Genomic DNA, 12,373 nt, shown 5'->3' on the forward strand with positions numbered 1-12,373 from the left:
CCGCGGCCCCACCCCCACTCCCTCCAGCATCACCACTCCCCTCCCCACTCGCCACCCAGCTCCCGCCTACCAGCTGCTCCTCCCTCCCACTGAACTCAAAAGGTGGTGTCCGCGAGGCGGGGAGCTGTGACCTGACCTGACCTGGTCAGAGCCGGTCGATCCTCCCGCTGCGTGGCCCACCCCGAGGGTGCCCGGTATCCGCCGCCGCTGCCCCTGCCAGTTTGAATCTGCCCCCTCATATCTGTATTGTGCCAGTATTCGTTTTTGCTCCGTCCTCTGATAGTATTGTGCCTGTAATTGTTTTTTAGCATCATCCTCTGTGCCCCTGATCGTATTGTGCCTGTAATTGTTTTTTAGCATTGTCCTCTGTGCCCCTGATCGTATTGTGCCTGTATTGTTTTTGCATCATCCTCTGCTGTGCCCCTGATTGCTCCTGTGCCTCCACCGCCAACCCACCCCGCTACCTGCCGCTGTTTCCCCACGGCCCCACCCCGCTCCCTCCAGCATCACCGCTCCCCTCCCCACTCGCCACCCCGCTCCCGCCTCCCAGCTGCTCCTCCCTCGCTCCGCCCCACAACTCTCTAGTTATGGCAGTATCTGCGCGTGCGCGCAGTGTCCACGTGCAGCGGGCGCGCCGATTATGTGCCGAAGGCCCGCCAAAGGCAAGCCCGTCTATGCCCTTCCACGCCTGGCCCGCACCCAGCGTCAGACCCCCTGGCCCCCGCAGAAGTCACCCCACCCGCCAGACGTACAGTGCCGCCACCCTCAACGCACTCAACACCAGCCAGACCCCCGGCTGCCATCGAGCCACCCCAGGACCCACCCACGGTCCCTTCACCTGTCAACCCTGCAAGTTCTCCTGCATCCGGACCTGCACCGTACCCGCACCCGCCAAGCCGAGCACCAACAACAAGCACCTGAGGTGCATCCTGCTCAACACCCGCTCCGTCCACAGACACGCCGTGGAACTATGGAACCTGCTCGACACCACATCTCCAGACGTCGCCTTCCTCACGGAAACTTGGATGAATGCCTCCTCAGCACCCGACATCGCCATCGCCATCCCGGGTGGATACAAGATCACCCGGAGGGACCGCGTCAACCAGACAGGAGGAGACATCGCCATCGTCCACAAGAACACCATCCGCATCACGACCAACTCCGACGACACCCTCACAGCCGCCGAACATCTTCGCTTCCAGATACACACCGACCCCAAGACCACACTCAGAGGAACCCTCATCTACAGACCCCCAGGACCCCGCACACAATTCAGCAAAGACATTGCAGACTTCATCAGCCCCCTCCGTGGACTACATTCTCCTAGGGGACCTCAACTTCCACCTGGAGAACAACAACAGCACCACCACCCTGCTGGACAACCTCGCCAACCTCGGACTCAAGCAACTGGTTAACACCCCCGGGCACACGCTCGACCCAATCTTCTCCTCCAGCAAGTACATCTAGTTCAGCCACTCCACCGGACTCCACTGGACAGACCACAGCTGCGTCCACTTCAGCTTCAGAAAGACCACAACTCGCCACCTCCCACAACAGGTTCTCCGCAGGAGCTGGAACAAGATCACCACGGACCAGCTCACCACATCACTGAACCAGAACCCTCCCACCACATCTACGGACCCCAACCAAGCAGCCTACAACCTCACACAGTGGATCACCAACTGCGCTGATGACCTCGCAACCCTGAAAAACCATCCCAGCAAGCCCGGAGGCAAGAGAGCCTCCTGGTTCAACTACGACCTCAAGAACTCCAAGAAGAACTGCTGCACCCTCGAGAAAGCCTGGCGAAAAACCCCGACCACAGACAACATGACCGCCCTCAAGAACGCCACCCGCAAACACAAGCAGCTGATACATACCACCAAGTAGTCAGCATACAAGGATCGACTAGACAACAACGCACACAACAGCAAGGAACTCTTCAGCATCGTCAAGGAGCTCTCCAACCCCAGCGCCGGAAACAAAGACATCACCCCCTCACAAGACCTCTGCGACTCACTCGCCTCGTACTTTCACAGGAAGATCGCAGAAATACACAACAGCTTCGGCAAACAGTCCATGCACCCAACCACAGAACCAACGCCCCCCACCACCACCCTCCGCGCCTGGACCCCGGTCAGCACCGAAGACACCATTCACACGATGAACACCATCCACTCCGGATCACCAACCGACCCATGCCCCCACCACATCTTCAACAAGGCCGACTCCGTCATCGCACCCCAACTCCAGGACATCATCAACTGCTCCTTCAACACCGCCACCTTCCCCGAGAGCTGGAAGCATGCCGAACTTAGGGCCCTCCTGAAGAAACCATCAGCAGACCCCACCGACCTCAAGAACTACCGCCCCATCTCGCTCCTCCCGTTTCCCGCCAAAGTAATCGAGAAGACCGTCATCAGACAGCTTGCCACCTTCCTCGAGACGAACGGATCTCTCGACCACTCACAGTCCGGCTTCCGAGCCAACCACAGCACTGAGACTGCCCTTATCGCTGCCACGGAGGACATTCGAACCCTGCTCGACAATGGGGAAACAGCGGCCCTCATCCTCCTGGACCTCTCTGCAGCATTTGATACTGTCTGCCACCGCACCCTAGTACAACGCCTCAGCAACGTCGGTATCCAAGAGAAGGCACTGGAGTGGATCATCTCGTTCCTCGCCGGAAGAACCCAGAGAGTCCGCCTCCCCCCGTTCAGATCCGAGGCCACCGAAGTCATCTGCGGCGTACCGCAAGGATCATCACTCAGCCCCACCCTCTTCAACGTCTACATGAGCCCCCTCGCAGCCATCGCACACCAACACAACCTCAACATCATCTCCTCTCCCTCACCAACTACCCTGCCACTGCCAGAACCAACCTACAAGAAGGGATGAAAGAAGTAGCCGAGTGGATGAAGAACAGCCGCCTGAAACTGAACTCAGACAAGACGGAAGTCCTCATCCTTGGATCATCACCCTCCGCCTGGGACGACTCCTGGAGGCCCCCGGCCCTAGGCAGCGCACCCAAACCTATGGACCATGCACGCAACCTGGGCTTCATCCTGGACTCCTCCCTCTCGATGACCAGACAAGTCAACGCCATCTCATCATCGTGTTTCAACATCCTACGAATGCTCCGGAAGATCTTGGATCCCCACCGAAACCAGGAAGACTGTCACCCAAGCACTCGTCACCAGCCGACTGGACTATGGAAACACCCACTACACCGGAACCACAGCCAAGCTGCAGAAAAGACTCCAACGCATCCAGAAAACCTCTGCACGACTCATCCTAGACATCCCCTGACACAGCCACATCTCCGGACACCTGAGAGACCTGCACTGGCTCCCCGTCAGAAAGAGAATCACGTTCTGCCTCCTCACCCACGCACACAAGGCCCTCCACGACCTTGGACCCAGGTACCTGAACAACCGCCTGACCTTCTACACTCCCACCCGCCAACTGCAATCGACCAACCAAGCCCTCGCCACGGTTCCACGCATTCGAAGAGCCACCATGGGAGGAAGATCCTTCTCCTACCTGGCAGCCAAGACTTGGAACTCCCTTCCCATCCACCTCCGCTGCACCCAAGACCACCTCTCCTTCAGGAAACAACTCAGGTCCTGGCTGTTCGAGCCGTAGCGGACCCCTCTCCCCCAAGCGCCTTGAGACCCTCTGGGTGAGTAGCATGCTATACAAATTTCTTGATGATTGATTCTAGTTCACACCCTCAGATTATAGTCACAGATCCTTAAAATATCTATTTTTAATTGGCAGGCAGTATCTAATTTGCAAAATAACTTGGCTGACTGAGCCCACTAGTTGCTTGTTCGGTTCTGAGTTCATGACACATTTTTTGAAGATTTTTCTTCTGGCTCATGATATTAACGCCTTAACCGTGGTGGTTTTTCTGCCGCGGTGCGGGCGTTCTGAAGAGTGGGCAAAGCTGCGTCGGCCGTTGGCCGACGGCAGCACTAGGCAGGTAGTGCTGCCGTCGGCCAAAGACCGATGGCAACACGCAAGGGGTTAAATAAAACAGTTGTTTTCATTTGTTTTTGGTATGGGGTCATCTAGAATACCAAATAAAACCAGCCTGGCAGTTACCTCTTTAGCCATTCCAATTATAGTGAATAAACAAGCACTCACAGCTGACTAGATCAATCTAAAAAATGGACACATCAAGAACGTATGGAGGTTATCTATATTCACTTGCTGAAGTTTCGGACACGAAACTTTAGATCTTTTTCATTTATTTTTTAGATTTTCTTTGGGGTCCATTAGATCCAATGTAGTTTGAAAAGGTGGTTCCTTCTGAGTGGTGAAGGTTTAACAATATTATATATCATGTTCATAGATATTTGCCATAAATCTTGTGTCTCCTTGTAATATTGGTCATTCACTGATTGCAGAAATAAACAGTGACACAGCTCAAAATAATTTCGTCTTTGACCCACTTTTCAACTACAGCTTTAACATTGTCATGTTCTTAGTGGCAGCTGGTTTTAACGAGTGAAGGGGGCGTTGCCCGACCAGCATTGGGGAGGATACAAAAGGGAGAGAATGAACACCATGGAACAGCTTTAAAAGAAGTTTTCACTGCTTGTTGCTCCCACTGAAACAATTTAAAATATTTTCTTTGTGTTCAAACTCTTCCTGCGCATGTACTAGCTGGGCGAGGACTATTCCTCACCCTTGAGGCACAAGCGAAGAGGGTGACATCGGCCTCGTTGGAGTGGCCACATAAAGCGGCAGTGCATGGATTTCAAATGGGGCGCTTAGAAAGTGGCCCAGGGCACAGTCAGTAAAGCGTCATTCACAATAATGGGAAGGGGCAGGGCTGGCGCACAGTGCAGGAGGTGGTAACAATTGCAGCACTTCTTTCACCTCCGTGAATTAGGCTTCCTAATTGGATAAGGCAAACCTTAGGGCGTGGGCTATGCATGGTTTGGAAGCTCCTATTTCCGGGACACTACATGTACCAGTTGTTGGAAAAAGAAATGTGCCTGCAGCCATGGTATCAAACAAGCGCACAGCAGGTTTGTTTTTTCAAGTTACAGAGAGCTGTTGTGGCTCGGGGGCTCCCATCAGTTATAACAAACATGCTGAGTTTTCTTGCTTTCCATGTTCGATATGTACTTATAAACCAATCAAGGCCCATTCAGGCGACAGAGCACTAGACAGGCACACATATTTCACCATGTGATGGTGCCTGGTGCAGGTTACAAGTTTGGGGCGAATAAAACACCAGAGCAGCGCACAGGGTGTTATTGTCATCCCAACGTGGTTAATGCAAAGGTACTTTGAATGCAGGCGTGTCACAAATTACATTTACGCCTCATCACTTGCAAAAGTCGTGGGCCGCCGCTGTGTGATGTTCTTTGATCAGTATGCTCAAGTCAGAGAGTGTGTGCGGTAATTAACATACAATATGCACGTCTGTGCCAATTGCAGGAAGCACCTAGGCTGTGCACACACTGATGATTCAGTGTAAAATCACAGAAATACGTCTACACCTGCCCAAATGAAGCATACAAACAGCTTTTTGCACAGGCGCATTTTGATCATGATACGGCCCCAGACCCCTGGCTCTGGGTGCTTCACACATCTGTCTCCTCAGAGTTTACACACGTGTTTATTTCTCGTATTCAAGGTGCTTTTTCTATGTTGTTATTCTTGTCTACATTGTGCAGAATGCATTTTTGTTTTGGTTTTTCTGTGCTCTGATTCAGGGACTTTAACCTCTGCCTGCTTGTGACATTTCAAAAAATTACCAAAAATGTATCTAAAAGAGATTAAATAAAGTATTATTGAAATTCTCAGAATCAATCAATGTTACGTCTTAAAATACTCTACAAAAATCAAGCATTCACAATCTAATGTGTACCTTCGACTTTAAATGAATCATCATAGGAAATTGTCGGTGCAAAAAGGGTTCTTTGTGATTCAATCAGGCGTGAGAGATATTTCATATTTTTAATGGCATACTTACAGGGAGGAATTCAAAGAGTTGCCTTTTAAAATAAACTTTATTCTAGAAAATAATGAGCATAATGAAAGCAATTTCGAGCTTTTGGGAAGTGTGTTGTTTCCATCGCAAGTGTAGATTTAACATTTGACAGAACGATCCAATAAATCTAACTACAGTGAATCAAAAAAAATACTTTCTTTGTTCACAGCTAGTCCTTTATGCAGGTAAGGGCAGAACGCGAATTACAAAGACAAAGACAATGTATTCTGTCTTTTAGGAACTGAAATGTGCCAGTCAGTCAATCAAATACTTATATTCAGCTAGGAGTCATAAAAAGATAAAAACATCATAAAAAATGATGAGATACGCACGAACAGATAACCAGTAAAAAATCACACGGGATGAATCCATGTGTCTATTAAAATACAAAGTGCAATTTTGAAACACGAGAAATATGGACATTTTATACCAATCAAATAAAAAATCAGTTTAGACAGGCCGATAAAAGATCAATACAGCAAAAGCATAGACTCTAGCCTAAAGTGCATAATGAAGAAAGTTGGGGATTATTAATGTTCTCCTCTCCTTTAATTCTTACTGCTTGTAAGACATAACTAGCGGCTAGAGTGGCGTACTCTGAGTCTCAAAGCGATAAACGTTGTAAGCTTAAAATATGCCATCTAAGACCATACTAACGGAATAATGGACATAAAAAGTGCAGTCTAGGACGTAAATAATAACCACAAAAGAATAACATGGAAAAGCAATTGTTTGGCGATATTGTTTCAAGGGCAACAATGTAAAGTGGTGAACCAAGTGCCCTGCTGGGATAGGCTAGAAGAAAGTAAAAAGTGCCCACTCTAAAACGAGTCAAATAAAATCTATGTGCCTGAGTCTGGCAGTCCCAAGACACCCAGACTTGTGGTGGCGCAGCAGTGGCAGTCCGCTGTATCACGACTTACAAAGTCGTGCCGGCGGTGGACTGCTGCGCCACAATACAATTTACTGACGGGGACCGGTGCAGTCCCGCTCCACAAATTAAGTGTTTGTCCACCGCCAGCAGTTTATGTCCCGGAACCCCGCTATGAAAAGGCTGGCGATGGAGAAACAAAGGGGGCCAGCAGGGCCCCTATGCCACCCCCGCCATGGGGATACTTTCAAGGAATCACACAATGTTCCCTCCTGTCTGTACCCCCACAATTTACAGCAAGGTATGGACATCACTGTCCTTGCCGTTCTGGAACGGTATGGTCGTTGCCATTGCGGTGCCTGTTTTCAATGCACCGCAATGGAAAAACCATAGGACTGCCGACCAGATTATGAGTTGCGCATTTCCAACTTGTAATTGTGTCGGCTGTCCTTGGGCGGCCTTGAACGAGTTTGGCACAGCTGAGGCAGCATTACACCAGCTCCACTGCGCCAAACTCCTAATCAGGCCCTATGTTCGGGATTCAAAATCCACAGCAAATATAGTTCTATCCCTTTAGTGGATTTTATATCTAGATAACCACAAACTGAGCTCATAGATAAACACTTAAAAAGTTGAGCCAGGTTTCTATGTTGATAACAGAGGGATTTCACCAAATTCTTTGAATTAACATCAACTTTTTCAGTTTAATAAAACAGATTTGGCAGACCAAGGTCGGAAGAAAGAACTCTTGACATAGGCAAACAAGCAAAGGGAAGCCATGTGATCTTGTCTTACACAATCCTCAAGGAACAATCGGGAACACTTTTTGTGCGGCAAGTCAAATAAGGAGTGGCACTGCCTTAATCATATCCTCCAAAAGAGCACGTTCATGTTCCAGGTAGACAATAAGGCTGGCAGTACTCTTGGAAGAAGCCAACAATCTACACAGGAGTTTCTTCTCTATAGTTTGTAAACTTCACGGAGAAGCATATCCCCAAACACCGGCCCTGTAAGTTCCTAAAGTGAAACATTTACTCGTATGGAGTGTAATTAACTCCTTAATTGGCTTATGTTAGTTGTTTGTGGGTGTTACATTTAGGGTAGTAGGATGGGAAGAGCCTTAGTTGAAAAGATTTTAATGCGCAGGAAAATAATATGCCCTATAGTATGTGATTTAACATTCATATTTTGTAAATGTAATACTTTTTGTTTGATTTTTAGTGAATAAACACTGAACTAGTCCATCACCTTTCCTTTTTATGCATATTCTGGAGTGGGAATAATGAATTTAATTCATCGAAAATTCAACACTTTCCCTATTTTGGAATACATTGGAGTGGGAATACTAAATATCATGCCTCCCTTGTCCAACACATTCCCGATTGCTGTTCAGATTACAATGAGAATAGTAAATGTTATCTCTTCAAAGTCCAACAATTTCCCTTGTTTTGTTTATGTTGCAGGGAGAATATTATATCTGCCTCCTACAAATTCCAGCACTTTCCGTGATTTTGCTTACTTTGGAGTGGGAATAGTAAATATATAACTTCTGCAAAGTCTAATATTTTCCCTACAATTGTTTATTTAGGAGTAGAAGTAATATTTTCTTATATTTTCTCTAATGTTTATTATATTGTTGTTGGACTTGGCCCTTCTGGCAGGTTCACACCTGCACTTTTTGCCTGGTGTTATTAAATAATTATAGTGATGTCTTGGTTTCTGCGCACTTTCAATGTGTCCCATTGGAAAGTGCGTGTGCACTCTGAGTGCGTGTAGTGAGGTTGGCCTGCCCTCCCATAGGAATGCATGGGGAATGTATGTGTCTCTGGTAGTTCCTGATGCGTGGGGTGTACAGGCTCGAGTTTGGTATGTGCAGACTCGTGTGATTGAATGCTGCGCAATGATATATGCAGCATGATTGTGTCTAAGGTGGAAGTGCCACTTCTAGAAGTGTGCCTGTTTGTGTAATTTGTGTCTGGCTTGTGATTGGCTGGAGCTGGCTGGTGAGCCTGGCTCCACGAGTCCGGATGGGACTGCCCGGTGGTGAGTGTGAGATTAGCATGCTGATGGCTGGGGAGGAGTGCACCTGGGTCCTGAATAGGGCTGGGCTTTCCCCACACAATGGTGGCTCCACCCCCTGTGGTGCGTCTAATGTCCCTAGCCCTGCCAGTGAATAGAGTGAGGGGCTGAGCACATCAAGGTTGCTCCCAGACCAGCTGCGACTGGTTCTTCCCAAACTCTGCACCTTTAGACAAAGGATTTCTCTGTATAAAAGGAGGCTGCGACCTCTTGTCAAATGTTCTTGTTTGCCAACTTGAAACTACCAGGGGAGTGCTGCTGCTTGGGCCCAGGGGAAGGCTTGCCTGCCTGGTCCCTGCCCAGCCCCTGGACGCCTGGTGGATTTTCCTTTGTTGGGAGCTGCCTGCTCCATATTTCTGAGATCCAGTTTTGACCACGACGAACCTCTGCCCGACTAGAAGGACCAAGAGAAGCTGAGGAGAAGGAATCCTGCAGTGGTGCCTTGCTGAGGACGGAGAGGAAAAGACCAGAAAGAACTTTGAAGACTTGTGCCTGAAACTATCTCCAAGGGCTTGATCACGAGCTTGCCCCCTGAACGGAACCCCAGGACCATTGGGTTCTATTCTGCCGGTGCCAGTTTGCTGTTGGGCCTTTAGTTCTTATTCCCTCGCCAGAGTTGTGACTCGGGTGCCTTCGCCCTTCAAGGTCGTGACAGCTCGGAGCCTGGTCGCCCTGCCGCCGAGAGCCCCGCTCAAGTTTGAGTCGCTCTCCGCTTCAGTGCCAGGCCGCCCGCTCTCCTGTCACCTCGCCTGCTACGGAGCATGCTGTGCACCTCTCATCTTCTCTCGCCGGAATCTGCACGGAGCGCATCTGATAGCCTCGGACGGTCCGTACGTCATAACGTACCCGACTGTCTCACTTTGCCCTCCTGCATACCAAGGCCGTGCCGCACCTCAAGAAGGTCTTCCGTACTGTGGTACCGAAGGCCCGGTGCTGCACCCGCCTGCCCGAGAACGCAACGCCCCACACAGATCCACAGGTACGAACTGGTGTGCTAAGAAGTAGTACGCCCCGCAGGCCTGAACAGTGCCTCGCCCCGTGAACTGCATCAGATCTCGGATCGCCACAACCCTCCACACCGCCCCGCTCACCCGCCTCACACCTCGAGGGGGCTCCGAGCCAGATAGATCCTTTGGAGAACCATTGGCCTCATCCAGGGTCCGCCCTCACCAGTAGCCGCGCCTGAAACACCTCGGACACTCATCGCAAGGTACATTGAACTCTATCCCGAGTTCGCATCAGATCCAGGGTCTGCAACGTTTGATTTCCCTGTCATCGTACCTTGCTAACCAAGAACACTTACGAACAATTGTCTATTTAAATCTGGTGGCCTTCATTCGCTAAACGTTATATGGTCTTGTGATAAATCTGCATATATTTTTACATAAAGTTTACGTATTTTTGATACAATCCTACGACTGGTGTCCGTTTGTGGTGGGTCAGTGGGTTTCCTGTATGTGATCATCAATGCTTAACTAACTATCGCCCAGAAGATTAGCCTTGTCTGCTCGTGCCACACTACCTAGAGGGTGAGCAAGGGTTATTTCTAAAGGAGTAGTTCTCTTACCCTGACTAGAGGACAGGCTCCCTGTCTGTCACAAGTGCATACCTGTGCCAACCAGAGACCCCCGAGTCTAACATTCGTTTTTATAATAAAATTAAATATTTTGTTATGTTTTACTTTATATTTTTACTTTAGGGAATTTATTTTATTTTTTCATAATTTATTACATTTAGTATTGCTATTATAAAAAATGTTATTTAATTTATTTGTAAATGTTTAAATACTGTTTTCTTTTTTAAGTAATTTTAAAAATATATATTTCATACTTTTTATTGATTTTATCTATTGATTTTTAGGTCTTGCCTGACCCAGCGCTTGAGTTGCTCTGGCGAGACTTTAAGTAAGGGCTTCAAACAATGCTACCACTGGCTACAGCTTGCAATGCATGTGCTCGGGCGCACGCTTGAGCAGAAGCACCATATGGTGTGATTACTGCTGTGCATGCACCACTCGCGTGCTTCCCCAGTGATCACTTTCACTTTTACTGCCATTACTTTAACGGCTGCGCGGCCAATGCTTGTTTTATTTCCACACGCACCCCCAGCCTCTGTCACTTCTCCCCACTGCCGCGAAACCCCCAGCAGGCTGCAAACCCCTGCAAACAGAGCAGCCTGCCTAAAATAGCTTCCACCCGCTGCTTTCACTTTAAATTTCTGGGCTGGTACAAGCACATGTACGTTCGCACTTCTAGAGAGCGCTGCTATCTTGGACTTTCGCTCTCCACTTTGGCTGTGTGCCATCAGGTGGCACTTAGCTGCTGCACATCTCCACCCAGGGCTGCAGATTTTCTCTTATTTCAATCATAAACAAAGGTGCCTGAGCACTGGCCCCGAGCAGCAGCTACCGAATGACTGAGCCACTGGTTGCAGCTGCCCAGAGATGGCTCATCAGTTTAACAGGCATCAGGACATATTCCCTGGTGGCTCGCATGGACACAAGGGCGGGGCAGTCTGTACACCATCAGCTACAGATGTTTTATAAAATGGCCACGCTCTCAGGGGGACTGTGCTTGTGCTCATCCATCCTGCAAGGTGCATGGTTGCATGAATAGTTTATGTAAATCCAATTGATATACTTTTATAGTCTATTCTTTAATCCTATAGTTTCTATTTGTTTTGAGAGGGTGCAAATACGGAATGCTATAGGCATGGTGTCTGTTGAAGTTTACTACTCGCCGCTGTCAGCAGACATTACTGTCCCACAAACAGCACACTAGCCCATTAGCTTTCACTTTCTCAAGTACTGTCAGTGTTCCGTCGGTATCCGTCGGTATTCTAATAGCCTCGGTGTCTTTGTAGGCATGTGCAAGCAATGCTTTGCATGCTTGGTCTTACATCACAGAAAAGTTGTTTCCTGTGACAGAAGATAGATGCAGTTTATGGAGAGAGTTAAAATGTGTGCATCGTTACTCCACTCACAGCTACTCAAAACATCCTTGGGTAATGCTAATTTTCATTAGTTTCTTTGCTAGGGGATTTCCATGCTGGCAGCAGTAGCCTAAGCTTTAGGAACAATAGTAATTAAGCAACAGCCACAGCAACAGATAGTGAGGGAATGTAACAAACAACACCACAAACCAGTGGCCACATAGCAACACATGTAGCTAATTTTCTATGTAATTACCTCTCCGGACTCTTGTTGTACTAGCTATAATTTCTGCCCCATCGGGCTGATGTTTCTGCATATATCCACCTATCATTTCTTTCTCCAAAACAGAGATGTAAACCTTTTCTCTTTCCAAATGCTTTTCAGTGGGCTGTTTCAGAGCCCAGATAGCTCCAGCTAGGGTGTTGTTTTTTACCCCCTTAATGCATTTCTTAAAACATGACCTCTGAAGATCGAGCTGTGA

The sequence above is a fragment of the Lissotriton vulgaris genome, chromosome 3_1 (assembly GCF_964263255.1).
Source record: "Lissotriton vulgaris chromosome 3_1, aLisVul1.2, whole genome shotgun sequence".
Taxonomy (NCBI): Eukaryota; Metazoa; Chordata; class Amphibia; order Caudata; family Salamandridae; genus Lissotriton; species Lissotriton vulgaris.